The sequence below is a fragment of the Magnolia sinica genome, chromosome 14 (assembly GCF_029962835.1).
Source record: "Magnolia sinica isolate HGM2019 chromosome 14, MsV1, whole genome shotgun sequence".
Lineage (NCBI taxonomy): Eukaryota > Viridiplantae > Streptophyta > Magnoliopsida > Magnoliales > Magnoliaceae > Magnolia > Magnolia sinica.
In genome coordinates, this window is record NC_080586.1 from 19,308,406 (window position 1) to 19,323,457 (window position 15,052).

The following is a 15,052-nucleotide window of genomic DNA, read 5'->3' on the forward strand; positions in this document are numbered from 1 at the left end:
CTATAAGGCTAAGAATCATCTAGAGGCTAAAGACATTATTTTAGGTCAAGAGTTAAGGTTAATAAATAAGGTGCATAAATCAATGCACCAAAATAAACGATTTAAATGGGGGACTCATTTCAGACAAATCATAGTATTATCATTTGAAAATTTATAAGATTTAATTAACACTACCAAAAAAATGAGCAAAGGCTGCGGTCTATAGAGGTCTATGGCTACGGATTTAATCTGTAGCTAAATAGCTACGGATTTAATCCGTAGCTAAAGCGTACTTAATCTGTAGCTAAAGCATACCTCCCCATAAGACCTTATTAGAGACTGACTATGCTTAAGGGGCTTCATGGGGCCCATTGTAATATATTTGTTTTATCTAATCGGTCCATCAATTTTGAAATATTATTTCAGTGCATGGGACAAAAAATTAGAAAGATCAAAAGTCTAAGTGGACCACACAATGAGAAAGAATAAAAAATAAATTTATATCGTTAATATGTGGTGTGGTCCACCTAAATATTAGATCTGAATCATTTTTTGAATAAACCATAAAAAGGAGCCGTTAAAATGAATCGACGGAGTGGATAGATAAAATACACAACGGTGGGCCCCACAATTCGAAACAAAATCCAGACGGTGATGTCCGTCACCCCTAAAAATAATCCCGAACCGCACTCCTCACCCGCGCGTACCCAAATTCCCAAAACCAAAACCCCCGCTCTCTCTCTCTCTCTCTCGCACTGACCCTCTCCCTTTCCCTCTCCCTCTCGCGATCTCTCGCACTCCCTCATCCACTCTCTATCACTCAGTCGCATTTCCCTCTCTCTGTTTCCCAATCTCTCTGTCTCTCTCGCTAGGGTTTTCAAAACCCCCTTTCGCCGCAAACTCAACATTGATCTGTGAGCACATTCCGTGCTAGGGTTTTTAAAAGCCCTTTCATCCAACCCTTGTCACTGCCCCGGCTCATCCACCAGCCGCAGCCCCTGTGACCACAGCCTTCGTCGGCAGCCACCGTCCCTGTTCGTGTTTGCTTGATCCTCCTAGGAGTCCCAGGTGGTTAGAAGTTCCAGGCATTTAACAATCATCTGATTGCAATTTCTTCTTTGCTTAGGTACGTGATGATGAATCTATTTTTGTATTGAATTTCTATGCAAGGATGAAGATCGATTGAGAGGGGCTCTCAAGATTATTATGATTATTATTTTTTTTGTATTGATTTTCTTCTTTGCTTCTGATTTTTTGTTGCTTCAAGATGAAGATCGATTGAGAGGGGCTCTCAAGTTTGCAAATGCATGTGGGGCATTGACTGTGATGGAGAGGGGAGCTATTCCTGTATTACTGACTAGAAAGGCCGTGCTTGATGCCTTGCTTTAGCTTGCTGCATATAGCACTCAGTTGCTAGACAGGTGGTGCTTGATAACTTGTTTGAGCTTGCTGCATAGATCTAAAGACATAGTCTCCCTTCACAAGGTAGTAGTTGAAACATTCCTAATGTTTAATGATGCAAGCCAATGCAATTTGGGGATTGCAAGCATGCAAAATGCAGGCCATCTCAATTGTTGATAAATTCCCCATTTAAGCTTTATTTTGGGATTTTTAGATTTTGGTAGGATCCTATAGATTGATGTAGCAATAAGAATAAGATCGCTTGATGCTTCATATCGTGCTGTCAATTGTCATTTGATCCTAGATATGATCCTTGTCAGCCATCCATTGCATGTAGTCATGAGTAAGAATGTGGATCATCATAGTAGTTAGTAGTAGTGATGAGTCAACATATGTGAGCCACCATTTAAGATGTTGGAACTTGGAATATAGCCATATGTGGGCATGAATTTGTATTTGCTGGAGATGAGATTGGATAAGCTATTTTTTAGGCATGAATTTTATTTGAATAATGTTGTATGTTGAAGTGTTATTGTTGTAAAAGGATTATGAATGATAACAATCTTTTCCAAAGGTGTTGTTTCAAAAAAAAAATTGCAAGGAAAAATGTTGACTGATTGAGGATATGATATTGAATTGTGGTAGGTGGCTAAAGGCACCCGTTCTGATCTGATCCACTATTGTAAATGTTGTGTGTATTATTCATTGATATGGAACTAGTCCACAAAAGAGAATATCTTTGTATAGTTGTATTAGTTATATACATATCTCCAAGATACCATTTGTCGCTTCTAGTAATTCTACTAACCTGCTCTATGATGAGTCTAATGCTGGGATCAACTACGGGATGTGGGTGTACTTGGTTACTGTTGAAGCTTGCTTTAGCACTTGGATGGTCTCAAATTCATTGCAATGCATTTGCTTGTCTCAAATAAAAGGCCTTTTCTCCTAACAACTTGTTCTGGGTATATCTTTTCTTATATCTTTGCATTATTTTATTTCTCTGAATCCTAATTTTTGAACTAGGTTATTTTTATTTTAAAGACCTCTCAGAGACAGGCAGCGAAGAGACAGAACTTAGCTGTTCTGAGGGAGATGATTCATCATGGATCTCTTGGTTCTATGGCTTGAGACGAAATGAGCTCCTTTGTGAAGTTGATGAGGATTATATACAAGATGACTTCAATTTATGTGGACTGCAAGGACAGGTTCCCTATTATGATTATGCCTTAGATATGATCTTGGATGATGACTCTTTCAGTGGATGATTTTAGTCACTAAATCTTAGTACTAATGTGTGTACAATTGCCATTGATGGCCGCAGGTATCAGGATATTGCATCTAGGCTCATAGATCTCTCCATTATCACTTGCACGCAACTTGCAGATAAGCTCTGGAATTAGAACTAATAGACTGTATTTGCATTTTGCAACTTTCAGGTATCGAATCTGTTTATAATTTCTATCCGTTCATATATATATATATATATATATATATCTATATATATATATATATATATATATATATATTATATATATATATATATATATTTATATATATTTCTTTCATACAAAACTTCACTCTTTGACTTCTTAGTAGCTACTAGCTACCATTCAAAAAAAAAAAAAAAAAACCTTAGAATCTGACTTCATAGTACACTAAAAGCGGTTGCATTGTTCTGAATTTATTTTGCTTGTTCAGTTGTATGTGCCAAGATAAATTTCAAAATGTGAATATACAACTCATTTCTAAGGTTTCAATGGTTGATCTTTTTATAAACATTTGCTGCACGGGCATGTCAAATTGTGCTTTGAAAATACGGCTGATTCAAGTTTGGGTCATTGAGTTTTGCTTGATTGATTTATGCATCAAGGCTACTAAGAAATCAGTTCTCAGTCACTATCTGCGTCTAGTGCTGCAGACTCAAGAGGTAACAGTGAAGCTGGAAAAGAAGCTAGAGGATTTGCATTTCTCAGACCAACACGTCATCATTCCAAACCATCTTCATGTCCCTGAAGCTGAGAGAAGTAGATTGAGTTTCGGAAGCTTTGATGCTAGTTTTGGGCTTAATGCAATCTTCACAAATGGCCCAAATACTGACAAGAGCTCTACACCTTTGTCTGAGTCATCTTAGGTGATCGAAGAGTCAGCTAAGGAGCCTTCTTCAAGGTCTGAAACTTTTTCCCGCCTGTTATCACTTTTCCTATCATGTGTAGAGTAGTTTTGAGCTCTTTTGGCTCATCGTATTACAAGGGATGTTTGTTCATCTTACATGGACTGAAATTCACAAAATACATGGATAGTGTCAGCTGTAATGAATAGTGTCAACTTTTTCTTCTATTTTCTTTTGAGCGTGGATGGTTGGAATACATGTAGAATCTTTAAATCTACACATGCATGCCATAGTTCAATTTTTTGCATCTCATTTTCATTTTTTGTTAACTTTCTATTTTCAAGTAATTTTTGGAATGAATGGTGTCAATTCATAAAATTCAGCAAAATTAGTATTTCTTTTCTTCTTCTTTTGAGTGTGGATGGTTGGAATACATGTAGAATCATTAAATGTACAAATGCATGCCTTCGATCAGATTTTTGCATCTCATTTTCTATTGTTTTTATATTTTATTTTCAGCTAATTTTTCAAATGAATGGTGTTAGTTCATAAAATTCAGCCAAAAAAAAAGAGAAGATTTTTCTTTTCTTTTCTTTTCTTTTGAGTGTGGATGGTTGGAGTACACATAGAATCATTAGATCTACACATGCATGCCTTAGCTCAGATATTCACATCTCATGTTCTATTTATTTATAATTGTTTATTTTCAGATAATCTCTGTAATGAAATGTGTCACTTCATAAAATTAGCAACTTTTTTTTCTTTTCTTTTGAATGTGGATGGTTGGAATATATGTAAAATCTTTAGTTTTACAAATGCATGCCTTAAATAAGATTTTCACATCTCGTTTTCTATTTATTTATAGTGATTGGGACTGTGCACCGGTTGTCACTACATTGGTGAGCAATGAGCCAAAAATGACAGAGATTGGACTGCTCTAGTCCACGTTCTGATTGAGAACTTGATTTCCATGCAAGAAAAGGTCAATGACAACTGCTGTATTTTCTGGCGATGGCTCTGTTCTAGGTATATTGTTGCAGAGGATATTGTCACTTTATGGGACCTAGACACAAATGTTCTTGTAGCTGTAATTGGAGAGACTCTTACAGTGATTGTCTGAATATCATTATCGAATTGTGTTGTGTGTGCAAAGAAGACATTTGCTAGCTGTAATTGGAGAGACCCTACAACTTTGCATGTCTTACACTTGTGTATGTTTATTCCTTCTCTTTCACCTCTATATGTTGGTTCTTTCTTTCTTATTCTAGGTCGTTGCTGAAAAATTACTGATGGTTATCATACACATTAATTTGACGTGAAAGCTACCAGAAGAGATGTGGCCTTGGTGCAAAGAAAGAGTGCCACAGAAAAAGTTCATTTTTTTTAGTGTTTTTTTATGCAGAATTCTCTATTTTCATTGATGATTTCATTGCTTTTCTTTGGAAATTGGTTTGAGATCTGTTTGATAGTATTTTGATATTTGATAAGTTGAATTCTTGAAGAAGCGATGACCAAGAAAAGGAGGCGGTTGATTGATAAACAGCCCATTGGCAGTAGTGCAGGTGATTCGAGTGGGAGCCATGATCTTGAAACACAACTCAAGCTTTATGGTACGGGTTTCAAAGAACTCAAGTGGGTTTTTCTTTTCTTTTCCTTTTTTTTCCACTTTTCTTTCTGGAAGACTTTGAAATGGCATTCGGAGTACTCCTGCAGGAGGCTCTCTGAACCAGGCCTTAATTAGACCTGCTAGGCAATGAACATCAATGTCATCAGGTACAATGCCCTTGTTCAGCTGGTCCCTCACATTTTCTTCCTTGCTGTTCTCGGGATTAATCATGTAACAATGCTTTGTATAATGATTGGGAAGTTATTGCATTGTGACTTTGTTTATGGTTGAGATAGTTTATGTTATTTTTTGTGCATGTTGATATCATTGAGTTGGTAATAATACCATAGTGTATCCTGCAAGACCTTCATGAATTGTCTTGCAAATGTTGCTCATATGTTATTGTAATGTTAATGTGCATGTAGAGTCACAGACAGCATATCTCCATTTATTTACTGCAATAGTTTGTAAATCCCTCATAGTAATGCCATAAAAAGTAAAAAAGAAAAAGAAAAAAAATCCTTACCGCCACACCTAAATTGTAACTTAGTTGAGCACTCTTTTTAGTTTGACTTGTGGCTTGATTTTTACTTGCTTATGTTGCAAAAGTTGAATACATTGAAGTAGGGAATGTGCTCTAGTTACACTTCATATAGGGGTGTTGTTGTGTGTAAAGTAGGTATATGATTCCATTCCATGAAATTTGGTGGCATGTTTTATTTATTGTTGGATTTGACTATGATCAAGCAATCTCTTTCAGATTATTTTAATGTTCATAGGGTGAAATAGCTTTCCATCATTTGAAAAAGAATGCAAAAGGTTCTGAAGTCATTCATGGAAGTACATGTAAAACTATTAGCATTATGAGGATTAAATTGATTGCTGGGAAGGTGTGTGCTTTCTATGTGGAATCTCAGAATAGATGATCTTCAATTTTTCATTTTTCCAATTCACAGTGTCAATTGATTTCTTTGCATTCTTTGCAATTGCCAATGTATAATTTTACATCACAAGTGTTGAATGAACATCTGGCTATGGGGAAGGTGGATGAGTTGCATCCTGACTTGACAGTAGACACTCTTGGAATCTTGCATCCTGCAAACAAATTAATTCATCAACTTCCAATGGTAAAACTTCAGCCTGCTGCCACTTCCCTTGAACCACCCACTTATTTTGCACAAGTTGTGACAATGTGTTTGTTACAGGTCAGTGCATACTCATCCTTTGTAAGGATGGTGGGAGTTGGAATTGGTTTGGATCAACAAAGAAGGAAAATGGACCCGACGACTAATGAACCGTAGTTCACAAAGTGCACTAGAGATTTCATTGGCACAGTTGATTACATATTTTACACAGGTAAATTTCCTCGTTGCAAGATGACTTTGCCTGAACTTTCTTTCCCTTTCTCTTGCCTTTAATATTTGTATTATGTCATTTGTTATTTATATATATGGTTCAGATATTGATAAAAACTTCTACTAGTTGGAGCTTTGTGATCCAACACATATGGTGAGCCCTGAAAGTTCAGCAAAGCCAGCAAGTTTACTGTGAATGACGTTCACAATTCAATTAAAATTTAGCATGTGTGCAGAGAACAATTCAATGGGAAAAAAAATATGATCTTGGATGATTCAAAGTCAACATGGTATTATCTATGGATCAGTAGAAAAAAAATCAGGTTTCAAAAAATACGTACAAATCCACATATAGAATCAGGTTGGGAAAGACACAAAAATCAACACCATTTGGCAAAAGAAATCTGATCACCTAGAAGAAGAATCTGATTTTTGGTGATAGATTTAGCAATTTACACACAAGAAAATTAAACAACTAAGGATCTAGGTTGGGAAAAATTCACCAAGCTCTAATTTGAATTTGGGAGATAAATTTTACATATAAGATAAATTCATCCAACAACTCAGAATCTGATTCTGAAAGACAAATGGGTCTTCGGTCTAGTTCTTTTTCATGGCCTGATTGGTAGTTCTTTTTCATGCTTCTGAGTATATGGTTCTTCTTCTTCTGTTTTTTCTTTTTGCTAGTGCTTACCCTTATTTTTGTTTACTTCCAAATTCCTATCGCAAAGAAATAACTGCTTGTTTTATGATGGAGAAGGGAAAAAATAGAGAAAAATCTGATCATTTCATATTAGTGTGTGCATCTCTACTGTTAGTACTGGTCTGGTCCTTTTCTTGTATGTGGGAGTGGTGATGGAATGTGTTGTTTTCTTTTTTATACAGACAAATAGGTTCTTGGCAGCCAACTTTTGGAGTGTGCTATACTATTCACATCGACTGATGTACAGGGCCCCATAATTTCTCTCCTGTGTTATTTTATTTACACCCCATCAATGAGTTCAGAGTTCGAACTCATGCTTTTGAAAAATAGAAAAATGGGAATATTAGTAAATATGGATTTTCTTGTTAAGAAGAAAATGGAAGGTAAAGAAGAGACATAACTGAAACTTTACACTGTGAAAAGTAATATTAACCATCTTACATTTAAATCAATATTTCATCCAAAGGCCAAGATGACATGTTTGGAAAAATATGTTTCACTAAGTTAACTTACATTTACATCATTATTTCATTCTTTTTCTTATATATTTAGATATTTATTCTTTAAATGTTTATGATTATGATTGGGTGGGTAGCTGAAAGCCCTACCAACTGTCATCCATGATTTGTCAGTAACTCCAAATGTTACCTCAAAAATAGAAGGATAGTTCTCTTATATGTTTGAATATTTTCAAATCTTTCATGATTCCACAGGCAATTATTCATCCAGAAGCAATCATTTTTAAATATTTGATTTGTTAACTAGTGTAGGCAGCCTTTATTGGGGAATGTAATGCATCATGAATGCCAAGAAGCTGGAGCTGGAGTATTCATGTATTTGAAGTGTTGCTTACATGGTTCAAGAGTATTTATGTTAACCTTTGTTCTTTGCAGAGAATTGGTTCCATTTCTAATTAATGATTTTTAGAATCAAAAGGATGTAGCAGGAAATGAACTTATATAAGATCTTGGAAATGAACCTAGAAGATGAAGCATTTTAATGGTTATTCATTGACTTTTTTAGATCTTGGAAATGACCTAGAAGATGAAGCTGAGGAAGATGGTGCCGATGTTGATCTTGACTCATGAAGGAAGGGGAAGTGTGTCGTTCTATAAACATCTACAAGCCAAGTGAGTTTGGATTTCTTTTTTCAGTGATTCAATATCTCTTGGATTGCTTTATCTGGATTAGACTACAGAGTTTACCTTTTAGACACAGTGTCAAAAGGTTAATCTGTTGGTTAATGTAATTTAGTAATCAGCAGTTTGTATTGTCTAGTGCAATGTGATTTTTGTATGGTCCATCATACCATCCATAACAGGGCCACTAGATGCATAGTGTACAGATCTCATCTTCTTCATGTGTGCCACTTTATGGGACTGTTCAATATACATGGAAGGCCAATGGAAGCTACTAACACCATCCTCATTATAAAATCCTAATAGTGAGTTGCCATCAGAGAAACTCTGACATGTTCAAAAACTCAAGAATTTAGATTCGATGTTCAGCCGGGTCTTAAAGTGATTAGATCTTACTGTACATTTGATAACATGTATACTTATATGTTGTTGGTTTTGATGATGCTAATTATCTATGATATGTAAAAATAGATGGTGGTGAGAAAATAAACCCACACTCAAAGGGCTGGGATCATCTGATTTAGCCTACCCTTTTGTGTAGTATTTGTGAGATGGCATGTAATAACCTTGTTGCATGCCATGCCACCTAATTTTCGATTCGCTTAATTGAAACTTTTGATTGTTCATTAATTCAAAAGGTCTCTCCATGGACATGGATTGGCTGGAATCTTCTGTGGGTAGAGTGTCTAGTTTCTAGCAGCGGTCTGGATCTAGAGTGTCTAGTTATCACCATATGTACGGTTTGGATCAATGAAAGTTGGGCTTACATGGCCCTCATCTATAAAGATTACTGGTTTTTTCCCCCTAAATTTATATGTTGAAGTAAATGACATGAATTGGTTGTGATTGTTTTTCTTTACATTGAATTCAACTATATTTTACCTGTATGTAAATAGTAAATAGTGAAATTCCTGGATTCTCTGCCATTTTGCTTGCTGCAGAGATCTGCTAAGATGATAGAGCCTTCTAAGGTTATTCATGTCCGAAACGTTGGCCATGAAATATCTGAGGTATTTCATACCATCTCTTTTTATTTTGAGCGTTGAAACTCTAATTACAATTTGTCTTCATAGTTGTTGCCTTTGCACCTGTTTCTATTTTTCAGAGTGATCTGCTTCAGCTGGTTTTTCAGGTGAGATGAACGAGTTTCAAAACAAAACAGTCTGCGGTTTTGAGAAGTGATCGATTTCTATGATGTATGTGTCTTTCAGGGGTCATATGCACCTTGAAAGCATACAATGGAAGGTAAGGAAAATCCTTGAGTTCTCTTCTTTGAATCATGATTGGAGTGGCCTGGCCATTTGGATAGGCCGTATTTATGAACCGCTGCTCGAAATTGATGGAGCGGACCTGGATGTGCGTCGGAGCTATCCGGAAGAGCGGGGGTCCCTGGAAGGTGGGAACCGCTATTATGACCGTGATGAAGCTGTCCATTTCCTATGGACAGCATTGGAGGGGCCTGGCCATTTGGACAGGCCGTATTTACATATTTGATCAAAATTAATGGAGCAGACCCGGATGTGCGTCGAAGCTATTCGGAAGAGCGGGGTTCCCTGGAAAGAGGGAACCGCTATTATGACCATGATGAAGCTGTCCATTTTTTATGGACAGCATTGGAAGCGCCTGGCCACTTGCGCCGGATTGCCGTATTTATATCTGTATTTGCAGGGACCATACCTTTAACCTAAACCAAAACCTATGACCTAAAACCTTAACCTATAACCTAAACCTCAACCTTAACCTAAACCTAAACCTTAACCTAAAACCTAAACCCTAAACCTAAACCTAAAACCTAAATGTATTCTCAAATCCCTAAACCTAAACCTACACCTAATCCTAATCTTAACTCCCTAACCTAAACCTATACCTAAACTTGAAAATACAAACATAAACCCGATCCCGAACCCGAACCCGATTTTCTAAACCTAAACCTTAACCTATTCTCAATTCCCTAAACCTATATCTTATAACCTAAACCTAAACCTAAACCTAAACCCTAACCTATACCTATAACCTAAACCTAAACCTAAACCTAAACCCTAACCTTAACCTAAACCTATAACCTTAACCTAAAACCCAAACCTATAACCTAAACCTAAATCAAAACATATAACCAAAACCAAAACCAAAACCAAAACCAAAACCTATATTCTAAACCCGAACGCATTCTCAAATCCTATAACCTATAATCTAAACCTAAACGTAAACCTAAAACCTATAACCTAAACCGTTAACCTATAACCTAAATCAAAACCTATAACCTAAACCAAACTTAAACCTAAACCTAAACCTAAACTCAAATCCCTAAACCTAAACCTAAACCTAATCCTATAACCTAAACTCAAATCCCTAAACCTTAACTTATAACCTAAAACTATTCTCAAATCCCAAAACCTATAACCTAAACCTAACCTTTCCCTAAACCTATAACCTAAACTCAATTCCCTAAACCTAAACCTAAACCTATAGCCTAAACTCAAATCCCTAAACCTTAAACTATAACCTAACCTAAACCTATACTTATAACCTAAAACTATTCCCAAATCCCAAAACCTATAACCTAAACCTAACCTTTCCCAAAACCTATAACCTAAACTCAATTCCCAAAACCTAAACCTACACCTAATCCTAATCTTAACTCCCTAACCTAAACCTAAACCTAAACTTGAAAACCCAAAACTTAAACCTAATCCCGAACCTGAACCCAATTTCCTAAACCAAAACCATAACCCATTCTCAAATCCAAAAACTTATAACCTAAACCAAAACCAAAACTTATAACTTAAACCCGAACCCATTCTCAAATCCCAAAACCTATAACCTAAACCAAAACCTATAACCTAAACCCGAACCCATTCTCAAATCCCAAAACCTATAACGTAAACCTAAACCTTAACCTAAACCTATAACCTATAACCTAAACCAAAACCTATAACCTAAACCAAAACCAAAACCTATAACCTAAGCCTGAACCCATTCTCAAATCCCAAAACCTATAACCTAAACCAAAACCTATAACCTAAACCAAAACCATAACCTATAACTTAAACTTGAACTCATTCTCAAATCCCAAAACCTTTAACCTAAACCTAAACCTTAACCTAAACCTATAACCTATAACCAAAACCTATAACCTAAACCCGAACCCATTCTCAAATCCCTAAACCTATAACCTAAACCTAAACCTAAACCTAAACCTTAACCTATAACCAAAACCTATAACCTAAACCCGAACCCATTCTCAAATCTCAAAACCTATAACCTAAACCTAAACCTTAACCTAAACCCATAACCTATAACCTAAATGAAAATCAAAACCTAAACATATAACCTATAACCTAAATCAAAACCTATTACCTTTCCCTAAACCTTAACCAAAACCTATAACCTATAACCTAAATCAAAACCAAAACCAAAACCAAAACCTAAAACCTAAACCTTTAACCTATAACCTAAATCAAAACATATAACCTAAACCAAAACCAAAATCTATATCCTAAACCCGAACCCATTCTCAAATCCTATAACCTAAACCTAAACCTAAACCTAAACCTATAACCTATAACCTAAACCAAACGTATAACCTAACCCAAAGCCAAAACCTATAGGCTAAACCCGAACTCATTCTCAAATCCAAAAACCTATAACCTAAACCTTAACCTAAACCGTTAACTTATAACCTAAATCAAAACCTATAACCTAAACCAAAACCAAAACATATAACCTATAACCTAAACCCGAACCCATTATCAAATCTCAAAACCTTAACCTAAACCGAAACCAAAACCTATAACCTAAATCCGAACCCATTCTCAAATCCCAAAACCCAAACCTAAACCTAAACCTAAACCTAAAACCTAAACCTAAACCTATAACCTAAACTCAAATCCCTAAACCTAAACCTACACCTAATCCTATAACCTAACCTAAACCTATACTTATAACCTAAAACTATTCTCAAATCCCAAAACCTATAACTTTTACCTAACCTTTCCCTAAACCTATAACCTAAACTCAATTCCCTAAACCTAAACCTATACCTAATCCTAAACCTATAACCTAAACTCAAATCCCAAAACTTTGACCTATAACCTAACCTAAACCTATACTTATAACCTAAAACTATTCTCAAATCCCAAAACCTATTACCTAAACCTAAACCTATAACCAAAACCAAAACCAAAACCAAAACCTACAACCTAGACGTGAACTCATTCTCAAATCCCAAAACCTACCTAATCCTAAACCTATAGCCTAAACTCAAATCCCTAAACCTTGACCTATAACCTAAACCTATACCTATAACCTAACCTAAACCTATACTTATAACCTAAAACTATTCCCAAATCCCAAAACCTATTACCTAAACCTAAACCTAAACCTATAACCTAAACTCAATTCCCTAAACCTCAACCTAGACCTAATCATAAACCTATAGCCTAAACTCAAATCCTTAAACCTTGACCTATAACCTAACCTAAACTTCTAACCTAAAAGTATTACCAAATCCCAAAACCTATTACCTAAACCCATTCGCAAATCCAAAACCTATAACCTAAACCCGAACCCATTATCAAATTCCAAGACAAATCCCAAACCAAAACGAAAACCTATAACCTAAACCCGAACCCATTCTCAAATCCCCAAAACCGAAACCGACACCTAAACCTAAACCTAAACCTAAACCTATAACCTAACATCAACCTAGACCTAAACCTAAACCTAAACCTATAGCCTAAACTCAAATCCCAAACCTTAACCTAGGCCTAGACCTAAACCTAAACCTATAACCTAAACTCAAATCCCTAAACCTTAACCTAGACCTAGACATAAACCTAAACCTATAGCCTAAACTCAAATCCCAAAACCTTAACCTATAACCTAACCTAAACCTATACTTATAACCTAAAACTATTCCCAAATCCCAAAACCTATTACCTAAACCTAAACCTAAACCTAAACCTATAACCTAAACTCAATTCCCTAAACCTCAACCTAAACCTAAACCTAAACCTATAACCTAAACTCAATTCCCTAAACTTCAACCTAGACCTAATCCTAAACCTATAACCTAAACTCAAATCCCAAAACCTTGACCTATAACCTAACTTAAACCTATACTTATAACCTAAAACTATTCCCAAATCCCAAAACCTATTACCTAAACCTAAACCTAAACCTAAACCTAAACCTATAACCTAAACTCAATTCCCTAAACCTCAACCTAAACCTAAACCTATAACCTAAACTCAAATCCCTAAACCTCAACCTAATCCTAAACCTATAGCCTAAACTCAAATCCCAAAACCTTGACCTATAACCTAACCTAAACCTATACTTATAACCTAAAACTATTCCCAAATCCCAAAACCTATTACCTAAACCTAAACCTATAACCTAAACTCAATTCCCTAAACCTCAACCTAAACCTAAACCTAAACCTATAACCTAAACTCAATTCCCTAAACCTCAACCTAGACCTAATCCTAAACCTATAGCCAAATCCCTAAACCTTGACCTATAACCTAACCTAAACCTATACTTATAACCTAAAACTATTCCCAAATCCCAAAACCTATTACCTAAACCCATTCTCAAATCCAAAACCTATAACCTAAACCTGAACCCATTATCAAATCCCAAGACCTATAATCTAAACCAAAACCAAAACCTATAACCTAAACCCGAACCCATTCTCAAATCCCCAAAACCGAAACCGACACTTAAACCTAAACCTAAACCTAAACCTATAACCTAACCTCAACCTAGACCTAAACCTAAACCTATAGCCTAAACTCAAATCCCTAAACCTTAACCTAGACCTAGACCTAAACCTAAACCTATAGTCTAAACTCAAATCCCTAAACCTTAACCTAGACCTAGACCTAAACCTAAACCTATAGCCTAAACTCAAATCCCAAAACCTTAACCTATAACCTAACCTAAACCTATACTTATAACCTAAAACTATTCCCAAATCCCAAAACCTATTACCTAAACCTAAACCTAAACCTAAACCTATAACCTAAACTCAATTCCCTAAACCTCAACCTAAACCTAAACCTAAACCTATAACCTAAACTCAATTCCCTAAACCTTAACCTAGACCTAATCCTAAACCTATAACCTAAACTCAAATCCCAAAACCTTGACCTATAACCTAACCTAAACTTATACTTATAACCTAAAACTATTCCCAAATCCCAAAACCTATTACCTAAACCTAAACCTAAACCTAAACCTATAACCTAAACTCAATTCCCTAAACCTCAACCTAGACCTAATCCTAAACCTATAACCTAAACTCAAATCCCAAAACCTTGACCTATAACCTAACCTAAACTTATACTTATAACCTAAAACTATTCCCAAATCCCAAAACCTATTACCTAAACCTAAACCTAAACCTAAACCTATAACCTAAACTCAATTCCCTAAACCTCAACCTAAACCTAAACCTAAACCTATAACCTAAACTCAATTCCCTAAACCTCAACCTAGACCTAATCCTAAACCTATAGCCTAAACTCAAATCCCTATACCTTGACATATAACCTAACCTAAACATATACTTATAACCTAAAACTATTCCCAAATCCCAAAACCTATTACCTAAACCCATTCTCAAATCCAAAACCTATAACCTAAACCTGAACCCATTATCAAATCCCAAGACCTATAACCTAAACCAAAACCAAAACCTATAACCTAAACCCGAACCCATTCTCAAATCCCCAAAACCAAAACCGACACTTA